A 26,108-nucleotide genomic window follows, 5' to 3' on the forward strand; every position below is an offset into this window, starting at 1 on the left:
TGTCTTCAACGTCATCCCTACAAACCCCGCAGGCAGACTTCACAATGCAGCGGTAAAGGACTAGAGGTAAGACATGTACTCTAGTACCTCTGCAGTCTGCACGCCCGGCCACGCAGTATATGATAAGGGAAAAGAAGTTCAGCTGATGTGTTGTTTTGTACAAGCCGGGTTAGTTATTATCTAAGCCTGTGCCAGTAATTTTTCTAAGCCTGTGCCAGTGAAATACATTTATTTGGTGTCCTCTGGAGCAGTGCATTAACACATTTGGGCAAAGATATCACTGCCTAGTTTGGGGTTCTCATTCTCACTCCCTGTGTACCGGAGTGTTTTACTTCCCAGTGGGTATTATAAATGTGGTTTCTACCGTCATATGGGCATACATCCAGCATACAGAGGTACACAGGGTACTATAAATTTGCTCTGTACTGTGATATGGGCATAAACCTGGCATAAAGAGGTACAGGATACTATAAACCTGCTCTGTAGAGTAATATGGGCATATACGTGGCATAAAAGGGTACAGGTAGCTATAAATCTGCTCTGTAGTGTGATATGGACAAATACTTGGCATAAAGGGGTACAGGGAGCTATAAATCTTGTCAGTAGTGTGATATTGGCTTACACTTGGCATAAAGTGGTACAGGATACTATAAACCTGGTCTGTAGTGTGATACGGGCATGTACTTGGCATAAAGGGGTACAAAGAGCTATAAACCTGGTCTGTAGTGTGATATAGGCATATACTTTTCATAAATGGGTACAGGGCACTATAAATCTGGTCTGTAGTTTGTTATGGGATATGCTTCCCATGTATAATAAATCCATTATTTACATTACTTCTGCTATATTCTATTTATATACAACGCTACTAGTAATTATTTATATTTATTTCTCAGCAGCTTTCTTTAGTGTTGAATAGTTTTTTTACATTGCTGCAAATTCAACTTTGATTCCTAAAAAATGTAATGTGCTATATGAATGAGGTCACCGTTGATGCCAATTTACAAAACTGGCATCAACTGTGACCTCATAGGCTCACATTAAAGAGACACTCAATTACATGCTCTAGTGAAGTCTAGTTCATTAGATTAGAGCATGCAACTTTTGCAACTATGGGTAAACTAGTTTAAAGCGATACTGACTGCATAGCAGGTGCAGCTAATGAGTTCTGTATTCATGCAGGCACTTAATTTTTCACCGTTGTTTGCTTTTAAAGTTTTAGTGTTTAAAATTGTAATAAACATGTTCAGTTTATACCATATTTGTGTATAAATTGTGTTGATTTTTCAAAATTTGAAATGTACAGAATATCGGCCCCTGATATCGGTTATCGGCCTGAAAGGCGGCTGAAAAACTGTATCGGCCCTGAAAAAACGATATCGGTCTATCCCTACATTTCATACATACATATACACCACACTTTTTTTCTAACACCTCACATATTTTATTTTATTGTTACAGTGTGATAGGCTGAGTGTTTGGTTGTGATTGTGTGTGACTGAACTGGGAGTGAGTGGGAGTGTGTGTAGTGTGAGGATGGCAGGGAGAGGTAGGGATGAGGGAAGGAGGGGAGAGGAGGATAAGAGAGGACAGGAGGAGCAGTGGGAGAGGGAGAGCCAGAAGGGATGATGAGAGAACAGATGTCAGAGAGCCCCAGATACCAGGCACATCCAGGAGAGGGACAGAGGGTGCACATGGGGACAGAAGGGGGGGAAGGAGGGAGAGCATAGGGAGGAACCCACACTGCCAGGGACATCACAGGGAGGAAGCCAAGTGGCCATGGAGGATAAGAGGCTGAGATGTCCAAACTTCTCATTTGCTGAAAAAGTAGCCCTAGGTAAGGCCATCATGGACAACTACAGTGACCTCTTCGGGCAGGAGAAGGGCAAAGGCAGTGCCAAAAAAAAAAAGGACTGCATGGATGGTGGTAGAGGATGCCGTCAACAGAATGGCCCCGCAGAGGAGGACAGTAGAGGGCCTGAAAAAGAGGTGGAATGATTGTAAGAGGCAGGTCAAAGAGAAGATGGGGGAGGAAGCTGTCCACAAGAAGGGAACAGGTGGTGGGCCATCACTGGAAATGGAGTACAACACCTGCCAGGAGATGGTACGCAGGTCCCTAAATATCACAGCAGTCCGTGGACTTCCAGGGGCTCGTGACTCAGGGGTTGCAACCACAGCACATCATGTTGGTGAGTAACATCCCACACACCTGTATTATATGTAATTGCCATACAGCATCCTTTAATATCACAAATTCATGTACATGATAAGGAGCATGGTATTTGGAGTACTTACAAAAACATCTACAATTATACTTGAAAATACTGCTACATAACACAATGCAATTCATGATGTGAGGTGGAATAGTGCAATACTAACATGTCTCAGAGTAACACAGGCCACAAGCCACACATTTTCATGAAATGGACACTATAGCCAACCCAAAACATTTAGCTCAATAAAGCAGGTTCTGTGCCTAGATCAAGCTAAAGTAAATTGTGTGACATTGCTATATGACCCCTGGCAACATTCATGGCTAGAGGAATATCCTCTCTTTGGTTTTGAGGGGGAGCCAAGACAGGCACAAAGGGTCCATCTATTTACACCCCCACAACACAATCCCAGTCTCATGTCAGTCATGGATATTACCCACAGACAATGTCAAAGGATGTGCCTATTGTAGAGACTGAGCGGTCACACACTGGTCATCAGTGGGAATATCAATAATCTATGAGAGCTCCACCATCTTCTTCACTGGGACGAGCTCCACCATCTTCTTCACTGGGACGAGCTCCAACATCTGCAGATGAAATTACAGCAGAAGCTACAGCTGCCCCTCAAGCAGCAGAAACTACAGTTGCCCCTCAAGCACATCCACAGGCATCACCTCTTCTCCAACATCGTGGCCCTCAAGCAACTCAAGCATAGATCTGCAGAGGGACATCGCAGCATTGTCAAGTGCAAGTGTTCAGTACCAGTCACAGATTATGCAAATTCTGTCTGATATGCAGGTGGACAATAGATGGAGAGAACAAAATCAACTTTTGGGTGTGTTGGTTGAGCACTTTACAAACCAGCAGGACATTGCCTCCAGCCTATCATCTGTCGCCAGCACACCAGCAGAAACACCAGAATCTGCTAGAACAAGGAGAACAAGGCAATCCACTACAGGCAACTCAGCTACCTCATCCAAAAAAATAATAATATTATTATAGTTCACCATAAACATTGCCCTCTGTTATTTACCATGTAATTGTCATACACATCATTGTGAGGTGTGTTTTATTACACTAACATTATTAAAACATATAATATGACCTGTGTTGAAAAGAAAGGAGTACTGGATGCTCCGATTAAAAAATAGCAAAATTTTATTTATTCATCATTAAAAACGATACATGGAGAGACAAGAAGACACAAGTGCAGGCGCAGCACTAGGGCTTACGCGTTTTGGCTATAGAGCCTTAGTCATAGCATACAGGTGCTGGGCCTGACAGGTGCATTTAACACCTTAGGTTGATTCTTATTGGTTAAAAGAAAATTTAAAAGAAAAACAACCCGCCCGCTTTTGGAAGTGATCATGACACTTCCAAAAGCGGGCGGGTTGTTTTTCTTTTAAATTTTCTTTTAACCAATAAGAATCAACCTAAGGTGTTAAATGCACCTGTCAGGCCCAGCACCTGTATGCTATGACTAAGGCTCTATAGCCGAAACGCGTAAGCCCTAGTGCTGCGCCTGCACTTGTGTCTTCTTGTCTCTCCATGTATCGTTTTTAATGATGAATAAATACAATTTTGCTATTTTTTAACCGGAGCATCCAGTACTCCTTTCTTGACGTACTCATTTCCAGACCTCTGGATTGCTGCCGACTAGAGCTCCACTCGTCCCACTTTGCGATTGCCCTATTCCCCACGCTACCGCTGCTGCACTTTGGATTCCCTGGATTTCCTGGATCCCTCTGACGTATCAAACCTAAGGCGATACGGAGGTTGATGCCGACCGAGACGCTGCTCTCGGCTACACGCACAGATTTGGAACCAGCTACACGCCGCACAGCGGCTTCGTCACAAACCGTTCAGCACCAAACCTGCCGACAGATTATCGTTTCTAGTGAGCTGTGGAACCACCGGATCTAGGTGAGTCTGGCGTCAAGTCATTGACGGCCAGTGTTCCCATTGCCTCCCACGACCTGTACATTTGTGCTAGTGCTGAACTCTACCTTTATTCAAGGGGTGTATGCAAGTGACTTTGTTGATTTGAACTGTTGGGGAATTTGGGTACAGTCGCAAAGTGCAAATAACTTTTGCTCCTAGTGAGATTCACTCAGTGTGGGCCACCTGACCGTTTCCCTCCTACTGTTTACACTGTGTTGAAAAGGCAATAAAAAATAGGTAATATTATCATGTTTATGACATATTCTTGTACTATAACTCACATCCACATAGTTGTGTATGAAGGGTACATATAGTTATATTCACTTAAAAAATATGTAAATCAATGTATCTCACATCCAATATAAATTGACACATGGGTATATATAATACTGATGTTACTGATAGGGTGTGCATTGTCAGGTGTTTTAAGGCTGCAGGTGAGAGGTTGTGCTGTTTGTGATTGGTTTGACACAATTGGAGAGGAATATTGATTTTAATAATTAAAGGGACAGTATACACTCATTTTCATATAACTGCATGTAAAAGACACTACTATAAAGAATAATATGCACAGATACTGATATAAAAATCCAGTATAAAACTGTATAAAAACTTACTTAGAAGCTGTTAGTTTAGCTCTGTTGAAAAGGTAGCAGGAAAGCCCACTGTAAGTGGGAAATAAGACACTCCCCCCCTCCCCCTTCTTTTGCATATCAAAAGACCCTTTACACAAACAGGAGCAAGCTGGAGAAGGTAGCTGACTGTATCGACATAAAACTTTGGGGCTTGGTTAGGAGTCTGAAAATCAGAGCAATGTTATTTAAAAATAAGCAAAACTATACATTTATCTAAAAAAAAAAAACTTTATAGGCTATATAAATAGATCATCTACAAAACATTTATGCAAAGAAAAAATGAGTGTATAATGTCCCTTTAAGTGGGCAGCAAGGTGTAAAGGGATAGTTTACTCAAAAATGTTCTTCCCCTAAATTTGTTCCCAATGATCCACTTTACCTGCTAGAGTGTATTAAATTGTTTACAAGTATTTCCTTTACCCTTATGATTGCATTTGAAATAATTTTATTTAGCCTGTGGTATCCCCACCCATCCTTAAATATTTTGGCCTCAAGGCCAAACTGTGTTAACACAGCCAGTAGAATAAATTACACTCCCAGTGGATTATAGAAGAGATAAAGTAATAAAATGTTAATTTTCCATTGTTCTCTCCACAAATTGGCGATTGGTTTATGAACAGATATAAAATAAAGAAGTATATGAACATAATGTGATATAGGGCTGCAACTAACGATTATTTTCATAATCGATTAATCAGATAAAAAAAAGAAACAATAATTGTTTCCTATGTTTTAAATAAAATCCACATACTGAGTGTTACAAATATAAACTTCAGAAATAGGGGCATATTTATCAAGCTCCGTATGGAGCTTTAAGCCCCATGTTTCTGGCGAGCCTTCAGGTTCGCCGGAAACACAAGTTATGAAGCAGCGGTTCACAAAAACTGCTGGGGCAATGATGAATGCCGAGAGCATATGCTGTCGGCATTTATCGATGTGCAGCGGACATGATCTGCAATATCGGATCATGTCCACTCGCACAATGATAATTTGGCCCCTAAAACTTTACATTAACACAACTGTTTGTCCAATTTTTAAGCAGCAGAGCACAGTTTTATAATTAAACAAAACAAAACCAAAAACTGTTCGAAAAGAGGTAGAACTAGAAAAAAGTCACACTTTTAGAAACTGCATTGAAATGCAAAAATCTCAACATGCTTCTGGCTAAGGCTGGTTCTCTGTTTGCAGCTATATTTCCTGCAGCAGAGAAGAGGCACTTAGATGGTGTTGAGGTGCTTGAGATGCATAAGTAGGGTTTTGCCAATTTCACCAAAGTGGTATATTTATCTTTGTTAGCTCTTCACTAATGCAAGTGGTTTCAACCTTGGCAAGGGAAAATATCTAGTCCACTCTACAAATAACACACACACACACACACATATATATATATATATATATACATACACTTATAGAGGTTGAATCTGGTGCATATTATCACAATTTATTAAAAAACATAATTTATGCTTACCTGATAAATTTATTTCTCTTGTAGTGTGTTCAGTCCACGGGTCATCCATTACTTATGGGATATATTCTCCTTCCCAACAGGAAGTTGCAAGAGGATCACCCAAGCAGAGCTGCTATATAGCTCCTCCCCTCACGTCATATCCAGTCATTCGACCGAAACAAGACAAGAAAGGAGAAACTATAGGGTGCAGTGGTGACTGGAGTTTTAATTAAAATTTAGATCTGCCTCAAAAAAGACAGGGCGGGCCGTGGACTGAACACACTACAAGAGAAATAAATTTATCAGGTAAGCATAAATTATGTTTTCTCTTGTTAAGTGTGTTCAGTCCACGGGTCATCCAATACTTATGGGATACCAATACCAAAGCTAAAGTACACGGATGATGGGAGGGACCAGGCAGGAACTTTAAACGGAAGGAAACACAGCCTGTAGCACCTTTCTCCCAAAAACAGCCTCCGAAGAAGCAAAAGTGTCAAATTTGTAAAATTTTGAAAAGGTATGAAGCGAAGACCAAGTCGCAGCCTTGCAAATCTGTTCAACAGAGGCCTCGTTCTTAAAGGCCCATGAGGAAGCCACAGCTCTAGTGGAATGAGCTGTAATTCTTTCAGGGGGCTGCTGTCCAGCAGTCTCATAGGCTAAACGTATTATGCTACGAAGCCAAAAGGAGAGAGAGGTAGCCGAAGCTTTTTGACCTCTCCTCTGTCCAGAGTAAACGACAAACAGGGAAGAAGTTTGACGAAAATATTTTGTTGCCTGTAAATAGAACTTCAGGGCACGGACTACGTCCAGATTATGCAAAAGTCTTTCCTTCTTTGAAGAAGGGTTAGGACATAATGATGGAACAACAATCTCTTGATTGATATTCCTGTTAGAAACTACCTTAGGTAAGAACCCAGGTTTAGTACGCAGAACTACCTTGTCTGAATGGAAAATCAGATAAGGAGAATCACAATGTAAGGCAGATAACTCAGAGACTCTTCGAGCCGAGGAAATAGCCATCAAAAATAGAACTTTCCAAGATAACAGCTTAATATCAATGGAATGAAGGGGTTCAAACGGAACACCTTGAAGAACTTTAAGAACTAAGTTTAAGCTCCACGGCGGAGCAACAGTCTTAAACACAGGCTTAATCCTAGCCAAAGCCTGACAAAAAGCCTGAACGTCTGGAACCTCTGCCAGACGTTTGTGCAAAAGAATAGACAGAGCAGAAATCTGTCCCTTTAACGAACTAGCGGATAAGCCCTTTTCTAAACCCTCTTGTAGAAAAGACAATATCCTAGGAATCCTAACCTTACTCCATGAGTAACTCTTGGATTCACACCAATACAAATATTTACGCCATATCTTATGGTAAATTTTTCTGGTAACAGGTTTCCGAGCCTGTATTAGGGTATCAATAACCGACTCCGAAAAGCCACGCTTTGATAGAATCAAGCGTTCAATCTACATGCAGTCAGCCTCAGAGAAATTAGATTTGGATAGTTGAAAGGACCCTGAATTAGAAGGTCCTGCCTCAGAGGCAGAGACCATGGTGGACAGGACGACATATCCACTAGGTCTGCATACCAGGTCCTGCGTGGCCACGCAGGCGCTATCAGAATCACTGATGCTCTCTCCTGTTTGATCTTGGCAATCAGTCGAGGGAGCAGCGGAAATGGTGGAAACACATAAGCCATGTTGAAAACCCAAGGGGCTGCTAGAGCATCTATCAGCGCCGCTCTGGGTCCCTGGACCTGGATCCGTAACAAGGAAGTTTGGCGTTCTGGCGAGACGCCATGAGATCCAGTTCCGGTTTGCCCCAACGATGAATCAGTTGAGCGAAGACCTCCGGATAAAGTTCCAACTCCCCGGGATGAAAAGTCTGGCGACTTAAAAAATCCGCCTCCCAGTTCTCCACGCCTGGGATGTAGATCGCTGACAGGTGGCAAGAGTGAGACTCTGCCCAGCGAATTATCTTTGAGACTTCTAACATCGCTAGGGAACTCCTGGTTCCCCCTTGATGGTTGATGTAAGCCACAGTCGTGATGTTGTCCGACTGAAATCTGATGAACCTCAGTGTTGCTAACTGAGGCCAAGCTAGAAGGGCATTGAATATTGCTCTTAATTCCAGAATATTTATTGGGAGGCGTTTTTCCTCCTGAGTCCACGATCTCTGAGCCTTCAGGGAGTTCCAGACTGCACCCCAACCTAGCAGGCTGGCATCTGTTGTTACAATCGTCCAATCTGGCCTGCGAAAGGTCATCCCTTTGGACAGATGGACCCGAGAAAGCCACCAGAGAAGAGAATCTCTGGTCTCTTGATCCAGATTTAGTAGAGGGGACAAATCTGAGTAATCCCCATTCCACTGACTTAGCATGCATAATTGCAGCGGTCTGAGATGCAGGCGCGCAAATGGCACTATGTCCATTGCCGCTACCATTAAGCCGATTACTTCCATGCACTGAGCTACTGACGGGCGTGGAATGGAATGAAGGACACGACAAGTATTTAGAAGCTTTGACAACCTGGACCCTTGTGAGTGGTAATAGAGAACTCTTTTCCACGTTCACTTTCCACCCATGCGACCTCAGAAATGCCAGAACTATCTCTGTATGAGACTTGGCAATTTGAAAACTTGACGCTTGTATCAGAATGTCGTCTAGGTACGGAGCTACCGCTATGCCTCGCGGTCTTAGTACCGCCAGAAGTGAGCCCAGAACCTTTGTAAAAATTCTCGGGGCCGTAGCTAACCCGAAGGGAAGAGCTACAAACTGGTAGTGCCTGTCTAGAAAGGCGAATCTTAGGTACCGATAATGATCTTTGTGAATCGGTATGTGAAGGTAGGCATCCTTTAAGTCCACTGTGGTCATATACTGACCCTCTTGGATCATGGGTAGGATGGTTCGAATAGTTTCCATTTTGAATGATGGAACTCTTAGGAATTTGTTTAAGATTTTTAGGTCCAATATTGGTCTGAAGGTTCCCTCTTTCTTGGGAACCACAAACAGATTTGAGTAAAATCCTTGCCCTTGTTCCGTCCGCGGAACTGGGTGGATCACCCCCATTACTAAGAGGTCTTGTACACAGCGTAGAAATGCCTCTTTCTTTATTTGGTTTGTTGATAACCTTGAAAGATGAAATCTCCCTTGTGGTGGAGAAGCTTTGAAGTCCAGAAGATATCCCTGAGATATGATCTCCAACGCCCAGGGATCCTGGACATCTCTTGCCCAAGCCTGGGCGAAGAGAGAAAGTCTGCCCCCCACTAGATCCATTTCCGGATAGGGGGCCCTCTCTTCATGCTGTCTTAGGGGCAGAAGTAGGCTTTCTGGCCTGCTTGCCCTTGTTCCAGGACTGGTTAGTTTTCCAACCCTGTCTGTAACGAGCAACAGTTCCTTCCTGTTTTGGAGCGGAGGAAGTTGATGCTGCTCCAGCCTTGAAGTTACGAAAGGCACGAAAATTAGACTGTTTGGCCTTTGATTTGGCCGTGTCCTGAGGAAGAGTATGACCCTTACCTCCAAGTCAGCAATAATTTCTTTCAAGCCGGGCCCGAATAAGGTCTGCCCTTTGAAAGGAATATTAAGTAATTTAGATTTAGAAGTCACGTCCGCTGACCAGGATTTAAGCCATAGCGCTCTGCGCGCCTGGATGGCGAATCCGGAGTTCTTAGCCGTTAGTTTGGTTAAATGTACAACGGCATCCGAAAAAAATGCGTTAGCTAGCTTAAGTGCTTTAAGCTTGTCCATAATTTCATGCAATGGAGCTGTGCGAATGGCCTCTTCCAGAGACTCAAACCAGAATGCCGCCGCAGCAGTGACAGGCGCAATGCATGCAAGGGGCTGTAAGATAAAACCTTGTTGAACAAACATTTTCTTAAGGTAACCTTCTAATTTTTTATCCATTGGATCCGAAAAAGCACAACTATCCTCCACCGGGATAGCGGTACGCTTGGCTAAAGTAGAAACTGCTCCCTCCACCTTAGGGACCGTCTACCATAAGTCTCGCGTGGTGGCGTCTATTGGGAACATTTTCCTAAATATCGGAGGAGGGGAGAAGGGCACACCGGGTCTATCCCACTCCTTGCTAATAATCTCTGTAAGCCTTTTAGGTATAGGAAAAACGTCAGTACACACCGGCACCGCATAGTATCTATCCAGCCTACATAATTTCTCTGGAATTGCAACCGTGTTACAATCATTCAGAGCCGCTAATACCTCCCCTAGCAATACACGGAGGTTCTCAAGCTTAAATTTAAAATTATAAATCTCTGAATCTAGTCTCCCTGGATCAGATCCGTCACCTACAGAATGAAGCTCTCCGTCCTCATGTTCTGCAAATTGTGACGCAGTATCTGACATAGCTCTCACATCATCAGCGCGCTCTGTCCTTAACCCAGAGCTATCGCGCTTGCCTCTTAATTCAGGCAATTTAGATAATACTTCTGTCATAACATTAGCCATGTCTTGTAAAGTGATTTGTATGGGCCTTTCTGATGTACTTGGCGCCACAATATCACGCGCCTCCTGAGCGGGAGGAGAAGGTACTGACACGTGAGGAGAGTTAGGCGGCATAACTTCCCCCTCGTTGTCTGGTGATAATTTCTTTACAGCTAAAGATTGACTTTTATTTAAAGTAACATCAATGCATTTAGTACACATATTTCTATGGGGCTCCACATTGGCCTTCAAACATAGTGAACAAGCAGATTCATCTGTGTCAGACATGTTTAAACAGACTAGCAATGAGGCTAGCAAGCTTGGAAACTACTTTCAATAAATTTACAAGCAATATAAAAGACGCTGCTGCGCCTTTAAGAAGCACAAAAAACTGTCACAGTTGAAATAACAATGAACTAAATCAGTTATAGCAACCAAATTTTCACAGTAAATGTATTAAATTAGCAAAGTATTGCACCCACTAGCAAATGGATGATTAACCCCTAAATACCCAAAACGGATAATCAATTAACCAATTTCCCGTTTTTATCACAGTCTAACACACTGTCACAGGTCTGCTGTGACTGATTACCTCCCTCAAAAATGAATTTTGAAGACCCCTGAGCTCACTGGAGACGTCCTGGATCAAGGAGGAAGAAGCAGGAAGACTGTGATTGAATTTTTACTGCGCAAAAAAACGCTAAAATAGGCCCCTCCCACTCATATTACAACAGTGGGAGACCTCAGTTAACTATTTCTATGCAGAAATATACGTTAGCCATGTGGAAAAAATCATGCCCCAATAAGATTTATCACCAAAGTACCTCACAAAAAACGATTAACATGCCAGTAAACGTTTTAAACATACATTTTAAAGGTTATGTAGTGTTATCACTAAGCCTGCTACCAGTCGCTTCTACTGCAGTTAAGGCTCATACATTACTTTAGTATTAACAGTATTTTCTCAGTCAAATTCCATTCCTTAGAAAATAACTTTACTGCACATACATTCATCAGCCTGATACCAGTCGCTACTACTGCATTTAAGGCTGTACTTACATTACATCGGTATCAGCAGTATTTTCTTAGTCAATTCCATTCCTTAGAAAAATATGTTACTGCACATACCTCAATTGCAGGGGATCCCGCATGCTATTCCCTTTTCTGAAGTTACCCCACTCCTCAGAATGTGCGAGAACAGCCAGTGGATCTTAGTTACTTCTGCTAAGATCATAGAAAACGCAGGCAGATTCTTCTTCTAAATCCTGCCTGAGAGAAAAACAGCACACTCCGGTGCCATTTAAAATAACAAACTTTTGATTGAAGAATAATTAAGTAAAAAACTCCACACTCCTCTCACGACCTTCCTACTTTGTTGAGGGTTGCAAGAGAATGACTGGATATGACATGTGAGGGGAGGAGCTATATAGCAGCTCTGCTTGGGTGATCCTCTTGCAACTTCCTGTTGGGAAGGAAAATATATCCCATAAGTAATGGATGACCCGTGGACTGAACACACTTAACAAGAGAAATATAAAAAAACAAAAAAACAAATCAAAAGTGCTAAGGACTATATATCAATAACAGGATAAAGCCTTACACATTTATTTATACAGTACATATAATCAGCAATAGCAAGCAATACGCTAATAATTGTGCAAACAGAAAACACTGAACATCAATCCAGGGGCTAGGTGTAAATAACAAGCTCAGCACTATATCATGAAAAGCATAGTTCCAAATCACCTGATTTAATATAAACAATCCAAATGATGACTATTATATTTGGGTTGCACATAAGCCAGGGGCAGTTGTAAACTTATACTGTCCTGAAAAAGTGAAAAAGTAAAATGTCTGTAGATGTCTTTTAGGACAAGGACATAACCATAAAACACAATACAATGTGCAGGAGTTCATTGTAGGGAGGCAGCTGGTGCTGTGCACAGACCAATTCATTGCAAACCAACTAATCGATCATGAGAATAGTTGACAACAATATTCATTATCGATTATGACAATTAGTTGTTGCAGCTCTAATGTGATAAAGTAATGAGATCTGATTATACCTACAAGCTCAACCCATTTTATTAGGTTGTGACTTCAAAACACAAAATCAGCTATTTCATATACACAAATGAACCTTGAAAAGCAAATCTCATACATTTTATACTCTGCAGCTAGTAAAAAAAGTAATTGGAAAGAGAAAAACAATTTTATAGTATACTGCCCCTTTAACTATTTGAGATGCTGCTTAAATGTATGTGTTTGTTAAAGGGACAGTCTAGTCCAAAAAAAAAAACTTTCATGATTCAGATAGGGCATGTAATTTTAAACAATTTTCCAATTTACTTTTATCACCAATTTTTCTTTGTTCTCTTTGTATTCTTAGTTGAAAGCTTAACCCAGGAGGTTCATATGCTAATTTCTTAGACCTTGAAGGCTGCCTCTTAAGAATGCATTTAACAGGTTTTTCACCACTAGAGGGTGTTAGTTCATGTTTTTCATATATATAACACTGTGCTCGTGCACGTGAAGTTAAATGGGAGCCATCACTGATTGGCTAAACTGCAAGTCTGTCAAAAGAACTGAAATAAAGGGGCAGTCTGCAGAGGCTTAGATACAAGATAATCACAGAGGTAAAAAATATATAAATATAACTGTGTTGGTTATGCAAAACTAGGGAATGGGTAAACAAGGGATTATCTATCTTTTAAAACAATAACAATTCTGGTGTAGACTGTCCCTTTAAGGCTTCCAGTGAGTTATGTTGCTTTTTTAGTCAGTGCAAGGGTTGCTGCGCCTGCCTATGTGTGGCTAGATGAAAACTGAGTAGATTTTCTCAAATCTGTGCGCGTTAAGTCCTTGCGCTGAATATATGATACCGAATGGCGATGCCAGTTCTAGGTTAGTTTATGGGAGTAAAAAATGCAGGCGACGGGTAAAATATAACTTGTAACGCCGCATATGTAATCTTGCCCGAGGAGTGGAAATAGACATAACCATGAAATTTGTCAGAAAAAAAAAATCTACTCATTTGAAGTTCAGACTAACAGCTATTGTATTGTCTTTTTATCATGCATTTGTTGATTGTGCAAATTTACTGGTCCTTTAAAATGACAAATAAATACAGATAAGGTGAGTTAGGAAGGGGTAAACAAAAACTCACAGATAAATTAGCTACAACTATTATCCCATGCCTCCGAGGAAGAAAGTGGAACAAATACAAATTTGGGATGCATTTTTACAGCAAAAGGAAGCAAAATAAATATTTCACTTTTAATAATGAAACATTTTATGCACTCTTGAAATGCTGAACTTGAATTTAAATAGACATGAACACCAATGTTTTCTTTCATGATTTAGAAAGAGCGTGCAATTTTAAACAGCTTTCTTATTTACTTCTATTATCTTATTTGGTTCATTCTCTTGATATAGTTTGCTGGAAAGCATATCTAGATAGGCTCCGTAGCTGCTGATTGGTGGCTACACAAAGATGCCTCGTGTGATTGGCTCACCCATGTGCATTGATATCTCTTCAACAAAGAATAAAGCAAATTAGATAATAGAAGTAAATTTGAATGTTGTTTTAAACTGTATTCTCTATCTGAATCATGAAAGAAATGTTTTGGGTTTAATGTCCCTTTTATGGTCCTTTAAGTGACTGACACAAAAACACATGGTTATCTACAGATCTCCTTGATATCATAAAGTCTAATTGTATTCCAAACAACATATTTGCTTCACTAGGAGAATTAAACAAATTTATCTCTGAGATGGAATCTGCCTTTCTGTATTTAACAAGTGGCCCCACTTACAACATTAGAGGCCATCAGACAGGTCCATAACTGCATTGGTAAAGAAGGCAAACACTTGTATTAACTGCAAAACATAATCAACAACACTGTGTATTTGGAAAATTATAATTAGACCAGCACTCAATCACCTTAAATAGCTGTGACCGTATCTAGTGAAACATTACTCCTTGATGCCACAAAATGTTCTGAACATTTAATTCCTTTTTTTTTTTCTTCATGATGTTTTTGAAAATTCCAGTATCACCAGTAGGAACAAGCATAGCTTTTGAAAATATAGTGGCTGTTATGCCCAATTTAGGAGGTTAACAAATGGCTGAAGACTATAGTAGGTAAATTACAATTCTAACATTTTTTTCTGGAATTTGTCAACTGCCTTTCTTGTTTAACAAATTCTTCTGGATACATATTACTTTTAATCATTTATTTGCACAGCACTGCAAAATTCTGTAGCGCTATATGAAGCAAATCTAGAGAAACAGGAAATCCATCAGTAACACTTGTTTTAACACATTCTTTGGTAATGAAGGGCAACAAAATGTTCTTTTGTTATGATTTTAATAAAGAATAATATTTGAAATGTTAAAGACTGTATATTGTTCATATTTTGTAAGTATTCTATCCTCCTGTATGGATTGTTCAGAATGAGAAGTCAAATTTACTGTAGGCAAGCATTACATCAGATACAAGCAGCACATCATCAGCCTCAAATACTTAGAACACAAGGCACAAATCTTTGTTACACCCTGAATTTTTATTAGGCAAAAATGCAGGAGTTGTGATAGCGCCTTTGGGCTCACAGCTGCAAAAAGAATAAATAAAAAGCAGAAAATAAGCATCATAAAAATCCAATAAAATTGTTACTTACCTTTTAAAAAGAGGGGAGCCTCTTTCTTATGGGATTTAATTAATGTCTGTGCAGACTCATCAATTAATAAAATAGCATAGATTTAACATGTAACATGTATAGCCCCCTCTAGAATTGGGAAAATAAAGTTACTTGCTAATTCTGCAAAGTACAAGCACAGAAAGTGCTTCATCACTTACTGCTGAATATCACTGGGGACTTCTGGTTACTGAGTGACAAATAGGTGGTTTACAACCAGAGGTTGCATCACACTAATGTGATGACGTTTGTCAGCATGCACTAATATAATCACCCAAAACTTGCAAACATGACCTGCATGCACACAATTATGTTAATGCCCAAGATAGAGTCGTTGAACCATTTGTGAATGGAAATGGAGGATAGGCTCCCAGTAGGTACCTTGACGTAACAGTAAAAAAACATTCCCCACAGCACACTTTTAGGAATGCGAAAGCGGATGATTCTAAATCTGTATTTCTCTTTGGGATTAATCACAATATTGCTCTAGGGTGAGCCAGCATTTATTTTAACTGTATTTTTTAAGCAAGATTTGCATTGCTTTACAGTTCAGGGACGTACTCCTTTAAAAGACGGAGTATATTTATCTAACCTAATTTGCTGATGCCAAACAGAAACACATATATATTAGCTTCTGCATTGATCAAGTATTAATCATGTATCACGTTGCAATGTCTGTAAACAATATTACAGGATACACCACAGCCTCTCTACAGAAATGGCTGTTTTTCATTTTTTAAACTATACATAGGCAAACATTTTATGAGGACTTTAATGTACCTTTAAAAGGGACATGAAATACCCAAATTATCTTTGACGATTTGGATAGAACATACAATTTTAAATAACTTTTCAATTTACGTCTATTATTAAATTAGTTTTATTCTCTTGTCATCATTTGCTGAAGGAGCAGCATTGCACTACTAGCAGAAGACATCTAGATATCAAATCACAAGAGACAAACGTGTGCAAGCACCAATCAGCAGCTAGCTCTCACTGGTGTAGGATATGTGCGTGAGAGTCCACAAGATCCTTACATCACCTGGCCACCAGGAGGAGGCAAAGATTGCAACACCAGAGCTTTAATTGCCCCCCCCCCCCTACTTCCCTTTCCCTCCTAGTAGTGCGTATAGCCAAGGATAGGAAGAAAAGTAAGAAGGATAATAGGAGATAAAAGAAGTGGAAATCAAGACTGCCACAACTAGAAAACAATATAAAAATTGGGCAGGTTCGTAGACTCTTTAATACCAAGAAACAAAGAAATTTATCAGGTAAGAAAAAGATATGTTTTCTTTCTAATGGTAGTGAGAGTCCATGACATCCTTTACTCTTGGGAACCAATACCCAAGCTGTGGAGTCCACGAAAATTGTGAGTGGGACAAAAAAAAACCAACAAAAAGCAAACTTCTTGCCAAAAGCTGCCTCAGTATAGGCAAAATCATTAAACTGATAATGTGGAATGAACAGTAAACTGATAAGTGGAATGAGCAGTAATGCGGACAGGTAGTTGCTTACCCACCCCTAAATAAGCTCAGAGAATTAGACTATTCAACCAAAAGACAAAGAGACTGCAGTAGCCCTCTGGCCCTTACATCTGCCCTAATACAAAACAAAACAGGACTAGTAAAATGACAAAAATCCTTGATCGCATAAAATAGAACTAAAAGGCTCTAACACATGAAATTGTGTAACCACTTCTCCGTAGAAGAGCTAAGGTTAAAACACAATAAGATTGTTGTTGACCACTGTCACCACCTATGGGAGAAAACCTTAGTTGTTCTCAACACAGCCTTAGCCTGATGGAATACTAAATAATGCAGATCACAAGCAAGGCCAAACGTTTTTAAACTCTACGAACTGAAGAAATAGTCAACAAAAACAAAACCTTATAGGATCATAACTTGATATCTAAAGAATACCTGGGAATAAAAGAAGGATACTGAAAAACTGTAAGAACTAAATCAAAGTTTTATAGGGGAGCAAAAGGCTTGATAAAAAAAAAGAAAAGGAAAAATCAGCGCTTCTAAGATAGGAGTAAGTGGTAAAAATAACAAAATAATGTAACTAATAATAATAAATATCAGTGGCATTACAAACATAGAATTACAATAAACAATATACTCAATTAGGATATAATCTAAAGTCCACACTATTATATGTAGTCCAATATTTCCAAAAATCCAAATATAGAAAATGAAAATAGAGAAAATGATGAAAATAAAATCCAACCTCACACTCAAGCGTGTATAATGGTGTGCAATGAACTACACTTGTGTCCACACCGAGGGGTATGCTGCTCTCCTGGGGGTGTATCAGTGGTAGTCCCCCAAATAAAGATAAAAAGCTGAAAAATAAAAAGGAAAAGAGTGCAACTGGACTCAAGTGAAATACTTTAATACCATAAATGAAACTTGAAAACAAGGTAATCTGCGTAACAGATATAAAAAATAGACAAGCACATCAAAGGAAACCTTCAAAAACAGGTGACTGCCGTGAAGTCTTACTGTCTCCTATCCACTCCCGGTTCAGCTCTCAGTCAAGCTTAATTAGCTGTAGGGAAATGATCTCCAAAAGAGCCGTCTCAGATGCAGCGTAACTCTGTTTCAGGGCCAGTTGAATTGGTGGTTAAAGTAGAAAGTCTTTAGTTTAATGGTTGCTAAAATGGTGTGCACGTCTTGCAGCAGACACTTGCAGCAAACACCTGGTGCGTGCACCTGTGGATGTAATCAGCATCTCGATGGCCGTTTCGTTCCCCAACGTGGGAACTTTGTCAAGAGAAGTGATTTGATAGGTGAATTTTGAGGTCTTTAAATACCCTAATAGTAGGGTTGCAGTTATAGAGAAAAAAAAATGTTTAAACATATGAATGCCTATGCAGTATTTGTTGTCTAAAAACAAAACTATTAACGTAAAAAGCAAATGCCTAATTTTACTACATCAATAATACAAGTGAATATATTTTAGTGTGTCAAATATTTAGTTACCGTGAATAACATGCATAAATGTTTATGCTTATAATTCCTAATTATACACAGGGTAATTTAACACAAACTAAAGTTATAATCTGCATATAGATTTTCAATTTTAGATTCTACACGGGAAGATTTTATTGTCCCTGTTTCATTTAAACTAGTATATAGTAGGAATACCGCTTAGCTAATTAAGCTTGACTGAGAGGTGAACCAGTACTCGATAGGAGACATTAAGACTTCACGGCAGTCACCTGTTTTAAAGATTTCCTTTGATGTGCTCGTTTATTTTTTATACGTGGTACACAGATTACCTTGTTTTAAAGTTTTATTTATGGTATTAAAGTATTTCACTTGAGTCCAGTTGCTCTTTTCCTTTTTATTTTTCAAAAGCTTGATAACCAGAAAGCTTCTACTCAGAGCCTGCACAGAAGATAGAATATCTGGCAACAGAGCCAATTACCTGTGAACAAGACCAAAACAACTGAAATCTGGTCCTCAATAGAACTAGACGATAAGCCCTTATCTAGTCTGTTCTGTAGGAACTGAAATATCTGTGGAATTCTCCCAAATGCCAGGAGAAACCCCGCTGAGAACACTTGAATAAGGAAACCTTCCACACCTTATGATAGATATGTCTGGAAACAGGATTAAGTGGGCGACTGAAATCAATAACCGAATCAGAGAAAGCCCTCAGAGCAACAATCAACCATACTAGATATGCGTACCAGGAACTGCATGTTTGTGATGCAGACGAGAAGCCCTCCGATCGGTACCCCCATCAAATTGTCGGTTGATTGCAAACCACCAGGATAAGACCATTCCCCTAAGGGAGAACCTTGCAACTTAGGAATCCACTGAAAATGGCTGAGATGGAGCAAAGAAGTACCTCTGCCCATTCCAGAAAGAGAAACACCTTCTGCATATCTACGGAACTGCATGATCTCCCTTAAAGATTGATGTAAGCCACTGATGTTACATTTTTGGACTGAATCAAATAGAAGAGAATGGCCAAAGAAAAAAACCACGCTAGTAGGGCTTTGCAATTGCTCTGATCTTCAGGGCGTTGATGGACAAAGCCCTCAGATGACCCTTTCATGCTCCCCAACCAAACAGTCTGGCATTTGTGGAGATGAATTCTCATGTAAGCAATAGAACACCCATCCCTGAGATACTGGACAGGGGAATGTCCACCAGAAAAGAAAAAGGTTAGAGTGATCTCTGTACAATTGACTGAGCATGAAAAGCTGAACCGATTGCAAATGAAACCTCACAATGGTATGGTGGCTGACGCTGTCACCATGAGGACTGCTACTTCCATGCACTGTGCCACTGTAGGCAAAGAAAGAGATGAATAGGTAGAATGAAACCCCTTTACCTGTGCTGCTGAGGGAACTGGGACAACCACCCCATGTCTTCCAGCTCCTTTACACACTGAAAAAACAAACACATGGGGGCGGAGCCAGCACTCATAGGAGATGGCCGCACTTTAAGTGAGCTCCGGAGAATCGGCCGGATATATAGCTCATTATGCCATAAAGAGGAAGATTGAACAGACCGGCAAAGACACACCACTCATAAAGTGACAAAGGTCAGACTGGGCGACACAGGAGGAAGGTAACACAGCACACGCTGTCACATTTTAGAGAAGCGCTACTCGCATTAATAGGAAAGCCGCCATAGCTGTTAGTGTGGCTTTGGAAGCCCAGCGCACATTCAGTGACAAGTCCTATGGAGTTACACTTGGCTAGATGAAGTTTAATTAGTCAGGGGTTCGACCGCTTGGTCATCCGAAAAGATGCATTGACTTGGGGAATCCTCCCAATATTAACAAGGCACACGTGACGGTCGCCATTTTGACTCACACTATACCTCCAGGGAAACATAACAGTTGAAATGTAAAGAAAGCTATATAGATAGCGAGTGGAGGAGAATTTCTTTTGAACTGTGTGCTGCATGTTTATTGCAATAAATATCTCATGATATGTCCTAAAAAAGAAAAATGAGCTGATCACTATCATAATATCATCTGCAAGTTCATTTTCAATAGACAATGGGGTAACGGCTCTTTACAGCTCACGGCTCAAATCTATAACACACTGCTGCATACTTCAAAAAGGCTGCATAGCACAACAAGAGCTGAACACTCAGGCATTACTTATGTTAAAAAGACTGCAAAGATAATACCTTTTGCATAACTATACTGCTATAGACAAATCACAAAGAGGTGAGGAGAGGTAGGGGTAGGTCAAAATCATCTATAATTAGGATCAGTTGCCTCTTTCACTAGCTGATTCCTGCATAAAAAAGGAACATGTCACCTAGGAAAACTCTGCATAAAGAAAAAGAGAAGAGGGCCCTCCCTAAGGGTTCGACCACACCGTCAGTAGATCATTTTTTCAAGGCTGTAAATTCACAACTGACAGACTGTTCTCCATCCATATCACCTAAACAGCCACAAATATCATCCAACTCAGAATCTGACTCAGATGCAGACCAGGCCACTGTATGTGTCCCACAATCATTGCTATCATCACTACCATCTAAAAAAGACTTTGCCTCACTGCTTGTGCAAGTAAAACAATGCATTAAAGATGAGATATCAGATTTAAAGAAAGACACCTCAGACATCAGTAATAGAGTGGAAAAATTAGAAGAGGAATGCAGTGCTTACAACACAGATGCAGCCAAAATAAAAACACAAATGGACCAACAAGATACTGCTATTCAACAACTGGAAGATAAATTAGAAGACCTAGAGAATAGGTCGAGAAGACACAACATAAGAATCAGAGGCATCCCAGAAACAATTCAAACATCAGACCTACAAACCTTGTTTTCATCTTTAAGAAACCAAGAGGACTCCTCGCCAGTGGAAATAGACAGGGCACATAGAGCTCTTAGACCTACCCCGCAGGAGGGGGCCCCACCACGAGACACCATTGTCAGAATCACCAAATATTCTGTAAAGGAACAGATAATGAAAGGTGCCAGAGAAAAACAACCTATTCGCTTTGAGGATGCCAATCTGCAGATATATGCTGATCTATCTACCAGAACTCTTCAGAGGCGGAAAGATTTATCCCCACTCACATCCCATTTGAGGTCTATGAACATAAAATATAGATGGAATCACCCATTTCAGCTAATGGTAACATGGAATAACAGAAAAGCAACATGTTCAGCCCCATCAGAAATGTTAGACTGTTGCCACAGGTTGGAGATCCCTCCTATCAAGTCAGACACAGGACAAACCAAAGACCAAGATATGTCTACAAGCACAGAATCATACCCTCAACTCAAAAGTTCAAGCTGGCAAAGAGTCCAACGGAAGAGATAAAGTCATACTTCAACAGTGACAATATGAGATAAAAAGTTGTTGTTTTCCCTTTTGTCTTATTCTCCTTTTTCTTATACAGGTGGCCTGCAAAGACCCAAAGATGTATCCTTTTATGCAAAAAAGAGCTTATGCTTTATGGACTCTCCACAGTAATTGTACTGTGATCATATTGTAAACGCAAGATTGTAAGTATAATATACTAATAGTTTTATTTAACAGCTATTATTGGGCAGATAGAGTTCCACATGGAATTCGTATTGGTTATGCTCCCCATAATAACCAATTATAGGTTAGATTTAGTTTATTTTACTGTTATATTTGTTCTTATTAAGTTTTGTAGGTATTTTGTAATGGCAGTGAATATAATCATACTGGAACAAGTACAGGCATATTATAAGGTATGATGGACGAATTTATGCTATGTTTAGTATCGCAAAATGTAAAAGGGTTTAATAGTCCTCAAAAAAGATCACTAGCAATTCAAGACCTTATGAAAAAACATGGAGATATTCTAGGCTTGCAAGAAACACACTTTAAGAGGGGGAATATACCCAGGTATTTTCACAAAAACTACACTCAACACTTCCACAGCGCCCATCCGAAGAAAAAAATAAATGGGGTGAGCATCTTAATACATAAGTCAATTCCTTTTACATTAATAAACCAAACAAGAGATAGGGAGGGAAGGTTCTTAGCTATTAGCGGGCTATTGTTTAATAAACCTACAACAATTGTCAATATATATATGCACCAAACCAAGGCCAAGCCAGTTTCTTCAAATCCATCATACCCTTAATTCAGGATATTCAGATGGGACAACTTTTACTAGTAGGGGATTTTAATATTCCCATATTCCCCAAATTAGACAGTTCAAACAATAATATATGTATCTCTAAAAAAAAACTTAAGATGGTTTGGAAATTTGTCAGGACCTTTTGTCTCCATGATCCATGGAGAGTACAAAACCCAGATAAAAGAGATTATACCTTCTTTTCAGCCCCAAATAAATCATACTCAAGAATAGACTATGTTATGGTTGATCATATCACACTGGCTCAGGTGGATGAAATAGCCATCACACACACTGCATGGTCAGATCACTCTATGATAAAATGCACTATCAAATGGCCGTCAGCACCAATTAGAGAGTTTAGCTGGAGACTAGAACCTTCACTCCTACTGATCCCTGAAATTAATAGATTGGTATCAGAGGAACTGTCTGATTATTTTCAATTTAATGCACAAGAAGGGGTATCCCCCACTACTGTTTGGGAAACCCATAAAAGTTACATTAGGGGGGTCTTAATTAAAGCTAATGCACATAGAAATAAATCTTTAAGGGAAGAATACACACATATAAACAAGGAACTCTCACACTTAGATTATTTACATAAGACTCACCCCCACAATAACAAAATACAGGAACAACTTAAATTTTACAGGGATAAAATGACAACACACACACATAAAAGCACAAACTATTGCATTCAAATTAAGCAAAGATTTTACGCGGAGGCAAATAAACCAGGACGACTTTTAGCAAGATCTCTGAAAACTAAACAAACCAAAACCTATATACATTCAATAAAACAACCAAATGGCAGAATAGTGGAAGATACCAAACAGATAGCTAACACTTTTAAAAATTATTTCCACTCTCTCTATAACCTATTTCCAAACAGGACTAAAGACCTTCACTCTTCACAATGTATTAACTATTTGGACAAAATCCAGGTAAAGACACTGTCAGTGGAGGAGGGAGAATTGTTGGAATCTCCTATTACAGCACAGGAGATAATAGAAGAAATCAAGACAATTAAAATAGATAAAGCCCCTGGCCCAGATGGGTTTTCTGGGCTATATTATAAACTCCACCAAAATGTACTAGTACCACACATGTTAAATTTGTTCCACAGAATTGAGGAAATTGGAGTGTTCCCAGATGATATGCTACAAGCATTTATCACTGTATTACCTAAACCAGGAAAGAAAAATGACCAACCTGCAAATTTTAGACCCATATCCCTCCTCAACTTAGACTTAAAAATATATGCTAAAATATTAGCCACCAGGCTGAACAAATTTCTACCCACACTTATATCCCCTGACCAAGTGGGATTCGTGCCGAGAAGGGAAGCAAAAGATAACACTGTTAAAATATTGGACTTATTAGAACACATAAATAAAAACAATATCCCAACAATTCTGCTGTCCACGGACGCAGAAAAAGCTTTTGACAGGCTAGATTGGACCTTTTTGGAATCAGTTTTAAAAAATTTTAATTTCCCACCACTATTTATAAAACAGGTCATGGCTTTATATACCTTCCGCTGGGCGCGAATCCGCATCAATGGCACCTTATCAGAACAGTTTGAAATTAGAAATGGAACCAGGCAGGGATGCCCCCTATCCCCCCTGCTATTTGTCTTGTCTCTTGAGATACTAGTATCCAAAATAAGACTTAGCCCCTCTATTAAAGGGATAAAGATTAAAAATAAAACATATAAATTATCCATGTTCGCGGATGATATCCTCATGTCGTTAACTTCCCCGCTAGAATCGATAGTACAGGTTCAAAAAACCTTAGCAGGCTATGGAAAGGTCTCAAATTTTCTAATCAATATGGCGAAATCTGACATTCTCCCCGTTAACATCCCCCAGGAAATGCTAAATAAAATCAAAGACAGTTGTCAATTTAGTATTCAAATGGAATCTATAAAATATTTAGGAATCAGTATAACTCCCAAAATTGAAACTATACGCACAACAAATTATTCAAAACTCACGGCAGACATTATTAGAGTAGCCTCCACATGGCACTCTAAGCGCACATCATGGATAGGCAGGATATACTCCACTAAAATGATACTACTGCCAAAAATTTTATACTTACTCCAGACTTTACCTCTTCCCCACACTGAAACGTATATTCACAAAATAAAAAAAGCAATAAATCAATATATTTGGGGGAGCAAACCTCCCAGGATAGGTAAAAGTACCATGTATGAATCAAAAGAGCTGGGGGGGTTGGGAGTACCTAATCTCATGTTATATAAAAAAGCGATTTCTTTACAAAGGATCATAGAATGGTGCAGATTCAGTGGGGCAAACTTTAAACATTGGATCCAAATTGAACATGATATATCAGGCAATCAGCAGCTAGGAGGAGCCTGTTGGACACCCAACACATCGTACTTTTTATTAGGGGAATCATTGCAGACCATCACCAACACTTTTTCAGATTGGAAGATATTACACACTCACCACAAAGAGATCTCCAGTGGATTTTCTCCCCTTACCCCTATTCTATCAAACCCAGACCTCCCGGTTAATAAATCTTTTATTCCAGACGCAGACCTGTCCCTCAATAGAATGATATCTATAATCACACTGACACACTTAAATAAAATGAAACCTAAAGCTGAGATAGAAAATCTAGGGAAAGGGCTTTTCACATCATGGTTGAGATACCATCAGATAAACCATTATATTAATACACACAAAGAAAGGGACAATCTTATCAGACCCCTAACCCTGTTTGAAAACATGTGTCACACTGGTCTCCCACTTAGAGGAATAATATCATTGTTGTACAAAATTCTGCTGAAAGTGTCCTCCCCACGTCCCCATAATTTTACCAAGGCTTGGGAAAGAGATTTAGGTATGCAGTTTACCACTAAGGATTGGACAGACATCTTTAAAAACACAGCACATTCTGCACACTCCACCCAAGGCTTAGAAACTAATTACAAAATTATGCTGAGGTGGTACCTTACGCCGCACAGGCTCAAATACATGTTTCCACAAGCATCAGACAAATGTTGGAGATGTAACCTGGAAGTGGGAGATATGGGGCATGTGTGGTGGTCATGCTGCAAGATCCAAGCTTTCTGGAAACTAATTATTACAGAGATTAACAAGGTAACATCCAGCAACTTATTATCACCCAAGGTCTGCTTATTTAATATATACAATGAAATACGTTGTGCCATAAAAAGAAATCTAACACAGATAATGATGAATGCAGCTAAATTGTTAATTGCATCTCTCTGGAAATCCAAAGAAACTCCCTCCATAAGGTCTTGGAGAGACAGAGTCCATAATTTGATAACATTGGAAAGATATTATTTTCTTAGAAGTAACCGTTTACAAATATATAATGATATGTTATTCTTTTGGGACACATACAAAGGTTCTATTGAATCACAGTAATACTATAAGATGCAATGTACTAGTAAATGATAGATCTCAAGTAAGATAGAAGTGAATTGTACTTAAATATAACAATAATTGTGACTGTAATTTGCCATGTACACTAAGGTTCCTATTGGGACCAAGAGTATCAAGGAAAACCTATTTACTGCCAGGTTTAGGGTTATTTTTTAGTTAGTGATGTAGTTTGTTTATTAGAATGTTTGTAGTAGGATATTCT

At 39.6% G+C, this 26,108-nt stretch overlaps 1 protein-coding gene across 4 annotated transcripts in view; it reads right to left on the reverse strand.

Annotated features, from left to right (window-relative positions):
- FBXL4 (F-box and leucine rich repeat protein 4) overlaps positions 1 to 26,108 on the reverse strand; it is a 323,445-nt gene that overhangs the window by 284,189 nt on the left and 13,148 nt on the right. The gene's annotated exons all lie outside the window — the stretch shown is intronic.

Source organism: Bombina bombina, chromosome 4 (genome assembly GCF_027579735.1).
Source record: "Bombina bombina isolate aBomBom1 chromosome 4, aBomBom1.pri, whole genome shotgun sequence".
NCBI classification, from domain to species: Eukaryota; Metazoa; Chordata; class Amphibia; order Anura; family Bombinatoridae; genus Bombina; species Bombina bombina.